The sequence below is a fragment of the Protopterus annectens genome, chromosome 5.part0, assembly GCF_019279795.1.
Source record: "Protopterus annectens isolate FY-2018-M chromosome 5.part0, PAN1.0, whole genome shotgun sequence".
Classification (NCBI taxonomy): domain Eukaryota; kingdom Metazoa; phylum Chordata; order Ceratodontiformes; family Protopteridae; genus Protopterus; species Protopterus annectens.
In genome coordinates this window covers 1,049,890,342-1,049,903,399 of record NC_056735.1, presented here as the reverse complement: position 1 = coordinate 1,049,903,399, position 13,058 = coordinate 1,049,890,342, and positions in this window count along the sequence as shown.

The following is a 13,058-nucleotide window of genomic DNA, read 5'->3' as shown; positions in this document are numbered from 1 at the left end:
AACCTTGGGCAAGCAGTAAAAGGTGACTATAGTACACCCTTTAGTTGAAAACTTTTTTTTCCAAATCTCTACTGGACCAATAGCCCAGCCTGTGTCCTTTTATAATAAATCATCAAAATTCTTAAGGGCATTTTCATAATCTACAATACTAGCTACTTCATAGATATTTAAATCCTTTAAATTATCATAGCACATCTTTTCATATTGAGAATGATGCATCACAATTTTATTGCCCATATCAGAAGGTTTTATCACAATTTCATCCCTCTCACTTAAATTCTGAAGGGCCAACCATTCTGTTTTAATTAAATTATAATCGACTTTCCCCTTTTCCTTTAAGAACTTTTTAAAGTCACCCTTTATGGCATAATTCACCATAGCAGAAAAACGTTTTATCCATTCATGCAGATAAGGAGGAATAAAATAATTTTGACATGGAACATTCAAAGTGTCTGTCAAGCAATAAGCATTAGCCACACTGACACACTCTTCTCAATAAAGGAGTCACAAGAAAAAAATTCAGCACTATTTTCCTCAGAATTAAAAGATTCATTGAATACATTTTCAGAGCATTCAGTGCGTGAAAAATAGTAAGACAAATGCAACTTATGAACAAACCTAAACAATTCAGCTTTGAAAATATAGTGTCTAGGCAGCACTGTTGGAGTAAATGTCAAACCACAATTCAATACAGAAATTTCCAGATCTGGCAAAGTGACACCTGATATATTTAATACTAAATTGTTACAACCATCAAAGGTCCACAAATTACAGTCACTAAAAGTTCGTGAATTAGTACCATCTTTTTTATAGGTTCATAGAAGTGTACTAGACTAATGGCCCTGGAGCCTTTACAAGCCTAGCCCATAGGATTACCCTGGCATCGTGCCACCCGACCGTAGTTCCCAGTGCCTCTGTCAAGTAGAACTACTGGAGTGATCCCCAGGGTGAATTCTCTATTTTCAATCCATTCAGCAAGATTTCTCTTGAAGAGGGCCAGTGAGGTGCTCTGTTTGACATGTATGGGAAGTCTACTCCATAGCATGGACAGCCTCTGGGTTATGAACCTGTCCCTCCAGCTTGTTCTGTTGATTGTGGTAATGAGGTCTCTGGAGCATGTGGTATGGAGGGATTGGGATTTCTTTAGATGTAGCATTTCTAACAGAGCTGGGTCAGACATGGATTTGTAAGTCAAGCAGACATTGCATCTAAGTAGGTGATATGAGACAGAGAACAGCTGGAGTCTTTTGAGTCTGTCGTGCAGGACATGTTTTTTGAGTCTGTCCGTATAGGACAAGTGTTTAAGGCCTAGGATCCTCTTTGAGAGGTACTTTTGTGGCCTTTCCGGTTGTTGCAGGTGTCTAGTGAGGTACATGCCAAATGGGGCATTGTTCTCAATGATTGACCTAATGAGGGAAGAGTAGAGGGAGATAATGACCTCTTTCTTCCTGGATGCAAAATGCTTAGTAATGAAATGTGCTGCATAGAAGGACTTTCTGACTACAGTGGCAATGTGATGGTCAAAAGAGAGGTTGCTGTCAACCGGTGTTCCCAAATCTCTTATAACTCCTTCTATATTCAGTGGACTACCATTGATGTGGTAATTCATGGGAACCAGGTTTTTCCCAAAGGGGATGATGACACATTTTTTGGCATTGAGCTTAAGGCCATGGTTCTGACACCAGTCATTGGTCTCAGTGAGGCCTTTCTGCAGGATGTCAACATAACTTAGGGAGTTGCTAATAGCTTCCAACTTGCAATCTTCTGCAAACCTTGTCAACCAGAGTCCCTTTGTGTTCGCCTGGACTTCAGAGAAGTAGATACCAAACAGGAGAGGACACAGGACCAAACCCTGTGGGACTCCACTCATGACAGGTCGGCAGTCTGACTTGGAGTCAGCTACTTTCACACTGTTGGTTCTATCTGTGAGCCAGTTTGCAACCCACCTAGTGATATAGGGGTTGATGCCTAGCTTAGTGAGTTTTTCTATGATTCCTAAGTGGGAAATGGTATCAAAGGCCTTGGCCAGATCAAAGCAGGCTGTATGAACCACCGTGCCTTCATCCACAGCTCTGATGACTGACTCAAAGAAGTCGACCAGGTTGAGCAGGCATGATCTACCCTTCACAAAACCAAACTGTGTGGGATCCAGAGTTTGAAGATTCCCTATATCCTTGTTTATTATGTCCATGATGATGTGTTCCATAGCTTTACATATCAGACTCATCAGGCTAATGAGGTGATAGTTGCCAGGGTCTGTAGTCACTCCCTCTTTGTGGAGAGGGATGAGTGTAGTAGTGCGTCATTCAGTAGGGACAAAGCCTGTGGTGAGGCTGTGATTGAACAGGGCACACAGGTGAGGTTCTAGTTCACTCTGTAGCTCATGTAGAACACAGCCAGGGATACTGTCAGGCCCCACAGAAGCTGTATTCTTGGCCTTGGACAGTGCTGTTTTAACCTGTGCAGCAGTAATACTGGGTGCCTGGCAATCTACTGGTATTGTGATTGGTCCTTTGGTGGGGGAGAGAGGGGTAAAGTTGGCACTGAATCTGTAAACCAGTATATTGGCAATACCTGTGGGCTCATTATAGGAGGTACCATTGTGCGGTAGCTCAGAGCAAATCTGGGTATTGCCATGGAGATTCTTTACATAACTATAGAAGGCCTTGTGGTTGTCTTTACTATCTGCTGCAATTCTATTTTCATAGATAGCTTTAGAGGATTTGATGAGGGATCTCAACTTTTTGTTGAGGCTGATAAGGGAGTGTTTCCAGTCTTGGGATTTCAACTTATTCCGCATCAGTTTTCTCCTTCTGTTGTAGAGTTTGTTTATGGCAGGGGCCACCAGATTGGCTTCCTTTTTTTGGAGGAGAGCATCTTGATTCCATTGGGTATGGCGAAATCCATGCATTTGTGTATGTGTTCGTATAATGCATTGGTGTATGATTCGGCAGTCATGCAACTATTCTCCATTTACATGGGTGCCGTGAAGTTAGCCATCTCTGTTTTCAGGAGCCCAAAGTTAACTTTGGAGAAGTTTCTTATGGTGGTTACCTTTGTGGGGGGTGGGGGGATGTGGATTTCCAAGGTGATTAGTTTGTGGTCGGATCTAACCAGGGAGGAGTTGACTATTGGTGTAGAGCAACAGTCACCCACACTAGTAATGACCAGGTCAACGATGTTGCTACCTCTAGTGGGGGCAAGAATGAGCTGGTCCAGGGCATTGGAATTAATTAATTCCAGGAAACATTGGGCAATTGTATTGGTACATGAGCAGTTTTCCCAGTTAATGGAGGGGTAGTTGAAGTCGCCCAGTATGAGAGCGTTAGGTTGAACCCTAATATTCTTCAGGCTGCTTAGGAATGTGGAGTGTGAGTCTTGGGACATGGTTGGGGACCTATAGCAGGCGATGACCTGAATCACTGTCTTACCCATTGTTAGCTGCACCTGAAGTATCTCTGATGCATTATGTTGGGCCACCAGTCTGGAGGTGTGTGCATCCTTTATGAATATGGAAACACCACTGCCTTTGGAGCTTCGGTCCAAGTTCTGGGGCCAAAAGGTGTGGAATGAGTTATAGCCTGGTAGTGCAGGGGTGCTTTCTGCTGCCTTGAACCAGGTGTCTGTTACAGCACAAATGTTGATGTTCTCCATTTTAAGGAGTGCTTCGACCGAGTGCATTTTGAGATTTAGACTTCTAACACTAAGCAGCATGACCCTCATATTGTATTTGTTTGTAGCTGTTACAGTGGTAATTTGGTCTTTGGAACACCGCCTAAAAAGGCACCATAGGGGTAGCAAGAGCCTTGGCCAGTATCCGGAAGCCCAGGGGTGACAGATGCAGGCCATCTCTGGCAAAGCATCAAAGTCTGTCAATCATGTCATCCCAAGCAGACAGATACAGGGTCCCCTTAGAATGACACCAGAAACTTAGCCAATTGTTGAAATCAATCATTTTCAGGTTGTACTATGGTATCATTCTGGGTGATGGTAGGAGGCTGCTCAGGGCTAGGGTCATACCAGCCTGGACTACATAATCTGAGAGCTCCTCCATGTCTCTTTTCATGTAGTCCAGGGAGGTATGTCTCAGGTCATTCACACCCACATGTACATTGACAGAGTCATATTTGCACCTGTGGTTGAGGGACTTGAGTGTGTGTGTTATGTGGTGGATCCTGGCAACTGCAAACACGGCTTTTGTATCCCTCATTCCAAACATAGAAAACAAGTGATATGGCACAGTTATCACTTACACAGGGTGTTTTGTGTGTGTGTGTGTGTGTGTGTGTGTGTGTGTGTGTGTGTGTGTGTGTGTGTGGCAGGATGAGAGGCAAGAAGCCTAGGCTGATACAAAAGGTTGATAAGTGTATGTGAGTAAGAAGGAGAGGAAGGCAGACATTAGGATAAAACAACAAATGGCCAGTGAGACAAAAATTAATAACTGTTGTGTGTGTGTCTGTAGGGGTCCTCCAGTTAAAATTGGTGTGGGAATGTCTGCATGAACACAGCCAAGCTCTGTGCTACCTCAGTGCCTTGGGTCTGTCAGACAGGTGTGAACCATGCATTGTAGGGGTGGCAGTTTATCATTGTTGTCCCTGTTCATGAGAACTGGATCTGCCAGGAGTTGCACTGGCACATCCACACCCATAGACAGGTGCAGTGCTGCTACTTGAACATGACCAATGTCTGCTGGATGAGCTCCCCTCACTGGGATGCCCAGGACCATGACCCCATGGCCTGCCACATCTGAGTGTGGACAACACATTCGCTGATGGAGTGGTGGAAGTACTGCCACTATAGGAGCATGATCGTGCATGGGAACATTGGCTGATAGCAGATGAGGTGGCTGACCTACGCCCATGAAGATGCCGTTCCCCTCCTAGCAGACGTTCCATCACAGACACTGCTTGTTTCATGACAGACATCCCTCAGTCCATCACAGACACCCCCTGTTCCAATATGTCATTCATCCAATCCAGTGAATCGGAAACACGGTGGAGGTAGTCATGTATGTCAGACTGTGACACATCCACAACCCTGAGCATTTGTTTGGAGCACCTATGAGAACACTTCTGTGCCTCCATGTTAGCCCTAAACATACATTAAGTGACACAGGAAGTGACACCTGCACCAGGTGGAGGAGGGACAGCGGGCCCCCTCCAAGCTCCCTTATCAATCCTCCTGTATGGCACTTTGCACACACTTTGGCTATGACCAGACTCAACAGGCACTGAAGCCACAGTAGCCACACCTCCCCGATCAATGCCCTCACCCTCCACCTGTGCAATATCTGTGGGCTCAGTGGACTGGATAGGTGTAGGCCTACTGGCTGTGTCTGATGGAAATGTGGGGGATGGCTGCATGCCAAACTCTGTATCAGATTCAATCTCTGCACCCCCTTACTGTGCCTCAGTTTGGCTATCATCATCATCAGACTCTGCTGATACACTGACATCAGGTGGCACAGGGCCCACCCTTCCACTGTCATGTTCATCTGTGATAAAAGGAAGAAACCCAGGAATACATTAATACCTGCAGTACTACAGTTCACTATATGTTAACAAAATAACAGTGCTGCCACTATTACAGGCAGTACAGCAATACACACAATAGGCAGGCCTGAGATCAAAATCGCACGCTGTATTACTTCTTTCAATTGATGAATAGTACTGACATAAAAATATCTGGCTTACCATCTGCAGGAGACATACTGTGCAGTAGTTCAGACGGTCCTGGAAGAAGTTAAGCAAGAGGTAAGGGCAACATCATCACAATTAACAGTAACACAGGGGATAATACTTTTACCCCTTTATATCTGCTTTAACTCTACTTTCAACAAGAATGAGGCTCCAACCTAAGGTTATAACTGAAGCAATCTTAAATCTCCCCTAAAAGAAACATGTGACACAGAATTAACTTATTCATTTTAATTATTTTACTATACAACAGCATTCAACTGTTCAGATAACAAGGCCTACCTGGAAGCTCCTCCTGGGACGTGCTTGCTGTCTCGGAAGTTGTTGCACCCACATCCAGGACATGCTGTACTGCACTCTCCTGGGAGCTATCTGGATCGCTAATATTTGCCAGGAACTCTTCATTGGGGGTTAGTGGTTGTTCCCTAGCATGCCCCCCCCAGTAACCATTTGGTCACAGCCTACTGCAGCTGCTCACCTCTGTACAGATGTTATCATATCAATTTCCCTGTAGTGCACCTGTTCATATGTTGTGTTGTGGCCACCCATGGCATTGAGGTCTTGTACAATCTGCTGCCATATCCTCAGCTCCATGTCATATCTCCCCATCCCCTTTCCAGGAGAAAAGCACCATTGAGCTGTCAAACTATAGACCAATAGCTATCCTTTCCCCTCTGGCTAAAATTATGGAAAAGTGTATCCATAAACAACTCTCACACTACCTTATTCAACATAATTTTCTCGCCAACTCCCAACATGGATTTAGACCACAGCACAGTACCACTTCAGCCTTCCTCTCCTTTTCTAATGTCATAAATTCCAACCATAACAACAACAAACTATTGCCCTGTTTCTCGATCTTTCCAAGGCCTTCCACATGGTTAACCACCAGCTACTCTTACTTACCCTAAATAAAATATCCCTAAACAACCATGCCATACAATGGTTTCACTCTTATCTTAGTGGAAGACAACAGGCTGTCCTTTGGCAGTGCAAACTCTCCACCCTTCTCCTTGTTACCCTTGGTGGCCCTTAAGGCTCCATATTAGGTCCCTTTCTTTTCTCCCTCTTTATCAATGACCTCCATACTGTAATCCCAAATGCAACCTGTATACAATATGCCGATGACTCCATCCTAATTTGCTCAGCCTATACCCCTACAGATCTCCTTAGTTTAATCCAGAAAACCTTTAATACAGTGGAAAACTGGATCACTAATCAACAGCTGATATTAAACCCTAATAAAACAAAGCTATTGCTCTTCTCCCCTACTCACAAATCCTCTCAACCTTCTTTTACTATAACATCTAACAATGGGACCATAATCTCACCAGATATGTTTACCAAACTCCTGGGTGTTATAATAGACAACAACCTCAAATATGATATGCACGTAAACCAAGCCATTAAAACTGTTAATAAAAACTTGGCTCCCTATACAAAAACAAACGTTTTCTCACACCTCTAGCTAGGACTGCCATTGCCCGTACTCATCTGCTTTCACCTCTACTCTATACCTTGCCAATACTCACTAACTTGACCAAAACTGATCTCAGCAAACTCTCTAGCTGCTACAATCCAATTGCCAGGTTTGCCACAGGAACTCCCTACAGGACACACCATTGTCAAAACCTAAACCTCTTAGGATGGCTAGAACTCCCCAGGCTAATTCAATATAATCAACTTACTGTTGCATTCAAGGTTATTAACCATCCAGAAAAAATGCCCTCCCTTAACAACCTTATCCATCCCTAGAAAAATGCTAGGCCACTTTGTTCCACTACAAAACTTTTGGTTCAATCTGTTAAAGCTAACAACCTATCTGGAGAATCTTTGTTTGCAAATGCAGTAGGCAAAACCTGGAATTTGCTCCCATCTGACCTTACTCTGAACTCCTCCCTTAATCAGTTCAAAAAATCTAACCCACTATTTTAAAACTCACTGGTTATGTCCTTGCTCTAACCCTGACTGAAGCCTCATCTGCTTCCATATCAGTGGCGGATCCAGGAATTTGCAAAGGGGGGGCGCAGTCTGGTCAGTCAACTACCGGGGTGGAAGCAGGAAAGTGGAACACTAGGCACCACCACAGTGCATGAGTCAGTGGTGAACCATCTCACTTAAGACCAACTTACCTACATACAGGCAGCACTGCAGAGTTCTCTGGTTCCCACAAGGGAGTGGAAACTGACAGTAGTCACCCCTACCTCTTCACGGGTTAGGGCAAGTCTAACCTGCCCAAGCCACTAAAACTCAAATTCACCCAGGCAATAGTTCAGCTTTCCCCTTCACCACAGCTATTACATATCCAATTCAACCATAGAACAGTACGGTGCTTAACTACACTGCCGCATCCCTGTCATGTGCATACATTCTACAGACATTGCTATGCTAAACTTACACACTTACACTCCCCAAAATCAGGGAGAGACTTAATATTAGAAAAGGCTATAAAGTACTTAGCATGCTTTTCTTGAATATGAAGTGAAGGGACAGCTTGCACCTGTCACCCTTAGGCTTTTGTATACTGGCCAAGGCTCTTGCCAGCCCCATAGTGCCTTTTTTTAGGCAAGGCTCAAAGGACAAACCCACCTCCATAGACAACCCAAGGATAAAAAAAGTAAGGGTAACGCTACTCAGTGCCAGAAGTTCGCTGTTCCAGTTTCTTTTTATTCAGTGCCAGAAGTCTAAACCTCTGCACGAGGCTCTCCTCAGTATGGAGAAAATCGATGTCTGTGCAGTAACAGAAACCTGGTTCAAGGCTCCTGAGAGCACCCCAGCACTACCAGGTTATAACTCATACCATGCGTTTCGGCCCCAAAACTAGGACCAAAGCACAAAAGGAGGGGGAGTACCTATATTCAAAGACACCTACACCTCCAGGTTAGTGGCACTGCACGAAGCATCGGAAACCATCCATGTGCAACTAACAGCGGACAAAACTGCCTTTCAATTTGTAGCCTGCTACAGAACACCCTCCCTATTACAGGAACCCCACTTGGCATTCCTGAGAACACTGGAGAATATGAAGGTCTCTCCAAACACTATGTTATTGGGTGACTTCAACTACCCAAACATTGACTGGGAAAACTACTCAAGCCCAAACACCCTTGGCCAATGGTTCCTTGAATTTATACCAATGAGGAATTGGCCACTGATGTGGAACATTGGTCGCCCATGTTAATGACCAGGTCTAGGATATTACTGCCCCTGGTGGGGGTGTGGATAAGCTGATCCAAGGCATTGTAATTTATGAATTCCAGAAAACGTTGAGCAAAGGAGTTTATGCAGTAGTTTTCCCAATTAATGGTGGGGTAGCTGAAACTGCCCATTATTAGGGTGTTGGATTGCACCCTAATATTTTCCAGTGTATCAAAAAATGAGGAGTGGGAATCCTGGGGCATGGCGGGGGATCTGTAGCAAGCTACAATTTGGATTGCGGTCTTGCCCAAAGTTAGTTGCACTTGGATAATCTTGGATGCATTATGCTGAGCAACTAGCCTGGAGGTGTGGCTATCCTTAATGAATATGGACACTCCTCCGCCTTTAGTGTTTCAGTCCAGGTTAGGTGGCCGAAAGGTGTGGTATGAATTATAGCCTGGTAATGCAGGGGTGCTCTATGGAGCCTTGAACCAGGTCTCTGTCACTGCACAGATGTCTATGTTCTCCATTTTAAGGAGTGCCTCGAGTGAGTGCATTTTGAGGTTTAGACTTCTAGCATTGAGTAGCATTACCCTCAGATTTTGCTTGCTTGTACCTGTTACGGTGGTGAATTTGTCATTTGAACCTTGCCTAAAAAAGGCACTATAGGAGTGGCAAGAGCCTTAGCCAGTATCCGGAATCCGAAGGGCGACAGGTGCAAGCCATCTCTGGCAAAGCATCGTGGTCTGTCAATCATATCATCCCAGGCAGACAGATACTGGATCCCCTTAGAATGACACCAGAAGCTTAGCCAATTGTTGAAGTCAATGCTTTTGTCCTTGTACTGTGGTATAATTCTGGGTGATGGCAGGATGTTACTCAGGGCTAGGGTCATACCTGCCTGGGTTACAACATCAGAGTGCTCCTCCATGTCTCTTTTGATGTAGTCCATGGAGGTATGTCTCAGGTCATTCACACCAACATGGACAATGACAGAGTCATATTTGAACTTGTTGTGGAGTGAACTGAGTGTGTGCATTATGTAGTGGATCTTGGCACCCGACAGGCAGCTGACAATAACTTTCTCCTTATTTAGCCTTGTGAGTGGAACATCAGTGTGCCTGACTATAGAGTCACCTATGACTAGTGTGTTGGATACATTGTTATGCCTTATGGACTGTGGTTGAGTAGCACACTGAGTTTGTGGGCTATCTGTCATTTGGGTTGTGTTGGGGGGTGGAGGTTGCTTGTATTTCTGCTTTGGAGGTCTCTGTTGCTTGAGGAGATTTTTATTGGGAGCCTCCATGAATGTAGGTGTGTGTTTTGTGTTTCTATGTATGTGCTTTGGTGGTGTAGGTTTTGAGGGACTATGTGATGAGCGTGGTGTGGTGCAAGTGTTTACCTTCTCCATTTGACTGTCTGGTCCAGTCTTGGGTGAAGACAGCTTTGCTTCCAGTTTGGCTATATAAGTGCATCTCTCACAGGTTGTAGTGTTGGGTGGTAGGAGAAGATGGTTGTCTGTGTACATGAGGCAATTGCTGGGTTGCCTCAAGATGCCCAGATTCATCAGATAGACAGGAGAAAACACTGGGAGCTGACCCTTAGACATGCCTGGATAGGTGCTTATTTATTAAGTACTAAAAACTGTTTCTCTAGACAAGTGAGGAAAGTTGAGTGCTGTAGTAATTTGTAGCTTATTTAGTGCTTACAATGAATTCTGAGCAAGTGCTGAGCTGAAAGAAACAGATTTGAGTGCTAAAACTAAAAAAACTGGTTAGTTCTAAGGGAAAATTTGAACAGCAGACTTTATGGCGCCGAGAATAGTTTAACCATAGCTAAGCAGTGATGCATAAAGTGTATTTTTTTAATATAACAGTAGCATTTGAGCAAACTGATTTAAACCAATTAACCAATAAAAAGCTAAAAACTGAGCTCCGTTCCAGCAGTCTTTGATCAGACATAACTGCACACTCCTGTCCGGGATGGCTTGCACCTGTCACCCCTGGGCTTCCGGATATTGGCAAAGGCTCTTGCCACCCCCATAGTGCCTTTTTTAGGCAAGGCTCAAATGATAAACCTACCACCCTAGAAAACAAAAATGGAAAAAAACTAAGGGTAATACTGCTCAATGCCAGAAGTCTAAACCTCAAGATGCACGCCCTCGAAGCCCTCCTCAGTATGGAGAACATCGATGTCTGTGCTGTGACTGAAACCTGGTTCACGGCTCCTGAGAGCAACCCAGCACTATCAGGTTATACCTCATATCATGCGTTCCGGCCCCAAAATCCGGACCGAACCACAAAAGGAGGGGGAGTATCCATATTCATAAAGGATACCCACACCTCCAGGTTAGTGGCAACGCACGAAGCATCGGAGACCATCCAGGTGCAATTAACCATAGGTAAAACTGCCCTACAGTTTGTAGCATGCTACAGACCACCCTCTCAAACTCAGGAAACCCACACAGCCTTCCTGAAGACACTGGAGAGTATGAATGTCTCTCCAAACACCATCATATTGGGTGACTTCAACTACCCAAACATAGACTGGGAACATTACTCAAGCCCCAACAACCTAGCCCAAAGGTTCCTGGAGTTCATAAACTCAAATGTTATGGAACAACTAGTCACCATTCCCACAAGAGGAGAAAATATACTAGACCTGATCATCACAAACATGGGGACAAAATGCTCCACACGGAAGTATATCCCTCATTGGTGAGATCAGACCATAAATTAATCTCACTGGAGATCCACATCCCGCCCCAACCCCAGCAAAAGACCACAGTGAAGAACTTCTCAAAAGCAAACTTCACACTTCTTAAGACTGGAGTGGTATCCTTCAAGGCCACCGAGCCAGTGGAACCCACAACCCACGCTGCTGAAACCCTTACAAATGCCTTCTACGAGTACCTCCAGGAATGTATGGATCAAGCAATCCCTAATAAAATCAAGACCCTTTCCACCAAAGGCAGGCGCCCGGTCTGGTGGACCCCAGCCATAAACAAACTCTACAACAAGAGGAGAAAGCTACTACATGACAGAGCAAAATCCCTAAAAGGGAAGGCATCTCTGATCAATACTAGCAAAAACTACGATCACTCATAAAATCATCCAAGGCCAACTTTGAGAGAAAAATCGCTAAAGACACAAAAGACAATCATAAGGCCTTCTTTAGCTATGTTAGAAACCTGGGTGGAAACTCCCAGATATGCTCAGAATTTAGTCCAAAATGATACAAAAATCATTGAACCCATAGACATTGCCAACATACTGGCAGACAGGTTCAGTGCAAATTTCTCCCCTCCCTCCCCTCCAAAAGGAGAAATATCTATCCCACCAGAGTCTAGCCTCCCAAACATCTCAGATGCCCAGGTGAGAGCTGCTCTCTCTAAAGCAAAAAACACAGCATCAATGGGACCAGACGGTGTCCCCGGCTGTGTGCTACACGAACTTAATGAGGAACTAAACCCACACATAAGGCTGCTGTTTAATCTTAGCCTTACTACAGGATACGTACCCAAAGAATGGCGTACGGCATCTGTGGTCCCACTCCACAAAGGCGGTGCTTCTACGGACCCTGGAAATTACCGCCCCATAAGCTTGATGAGCCTTGTCTGCAAAGCTATGGAGAGGATCATAATGGAACTCATAAATAAAGACATTGGGGACCTACAGACACTGGATCCTACCCAATTTGGCTTTGTCAAGGGCAGATCCTGCCTCTTGAACTTGGTCGACTTTCGAAACAGTCACTAAGGCCATTGATGAGGGTAAGGCAGTTCACACAGCCTACCTTGACCTAGCAAAAGCGTTCGACACAATACCCCACTCTGGCATCATAGAAAAGCTCACCAGCTTAGATGTAAACCCATATGTCACAAGATGGGTTGCAAACTGGCTCAAGGACAGAACCCACAGGGTTAGAGTTGCTGGTGCCATGTCAGACTCTAAGCCGGTCACGAGCGGTGTCCCACAGGGCTCAGTCCTGGGCCCCCTCTTGTTCGGCATTTATTTTTCTGAAGTGCAGGCAAACATAGGGGGATTGTGGCTGACAAAAGTTGCAGATGACTGCAAACTGGGCGCCATAATTGACACTCCATCAGACACAGACATCCTCCAGAGAGGTCTCATAGAAATGGATTACTGGTGCCAGAGCCATGGCCTTAAGCTAAATGCCAAAAAATGTATAGTCATACCCTTTGGCAAAAATAAGGTAACCCCT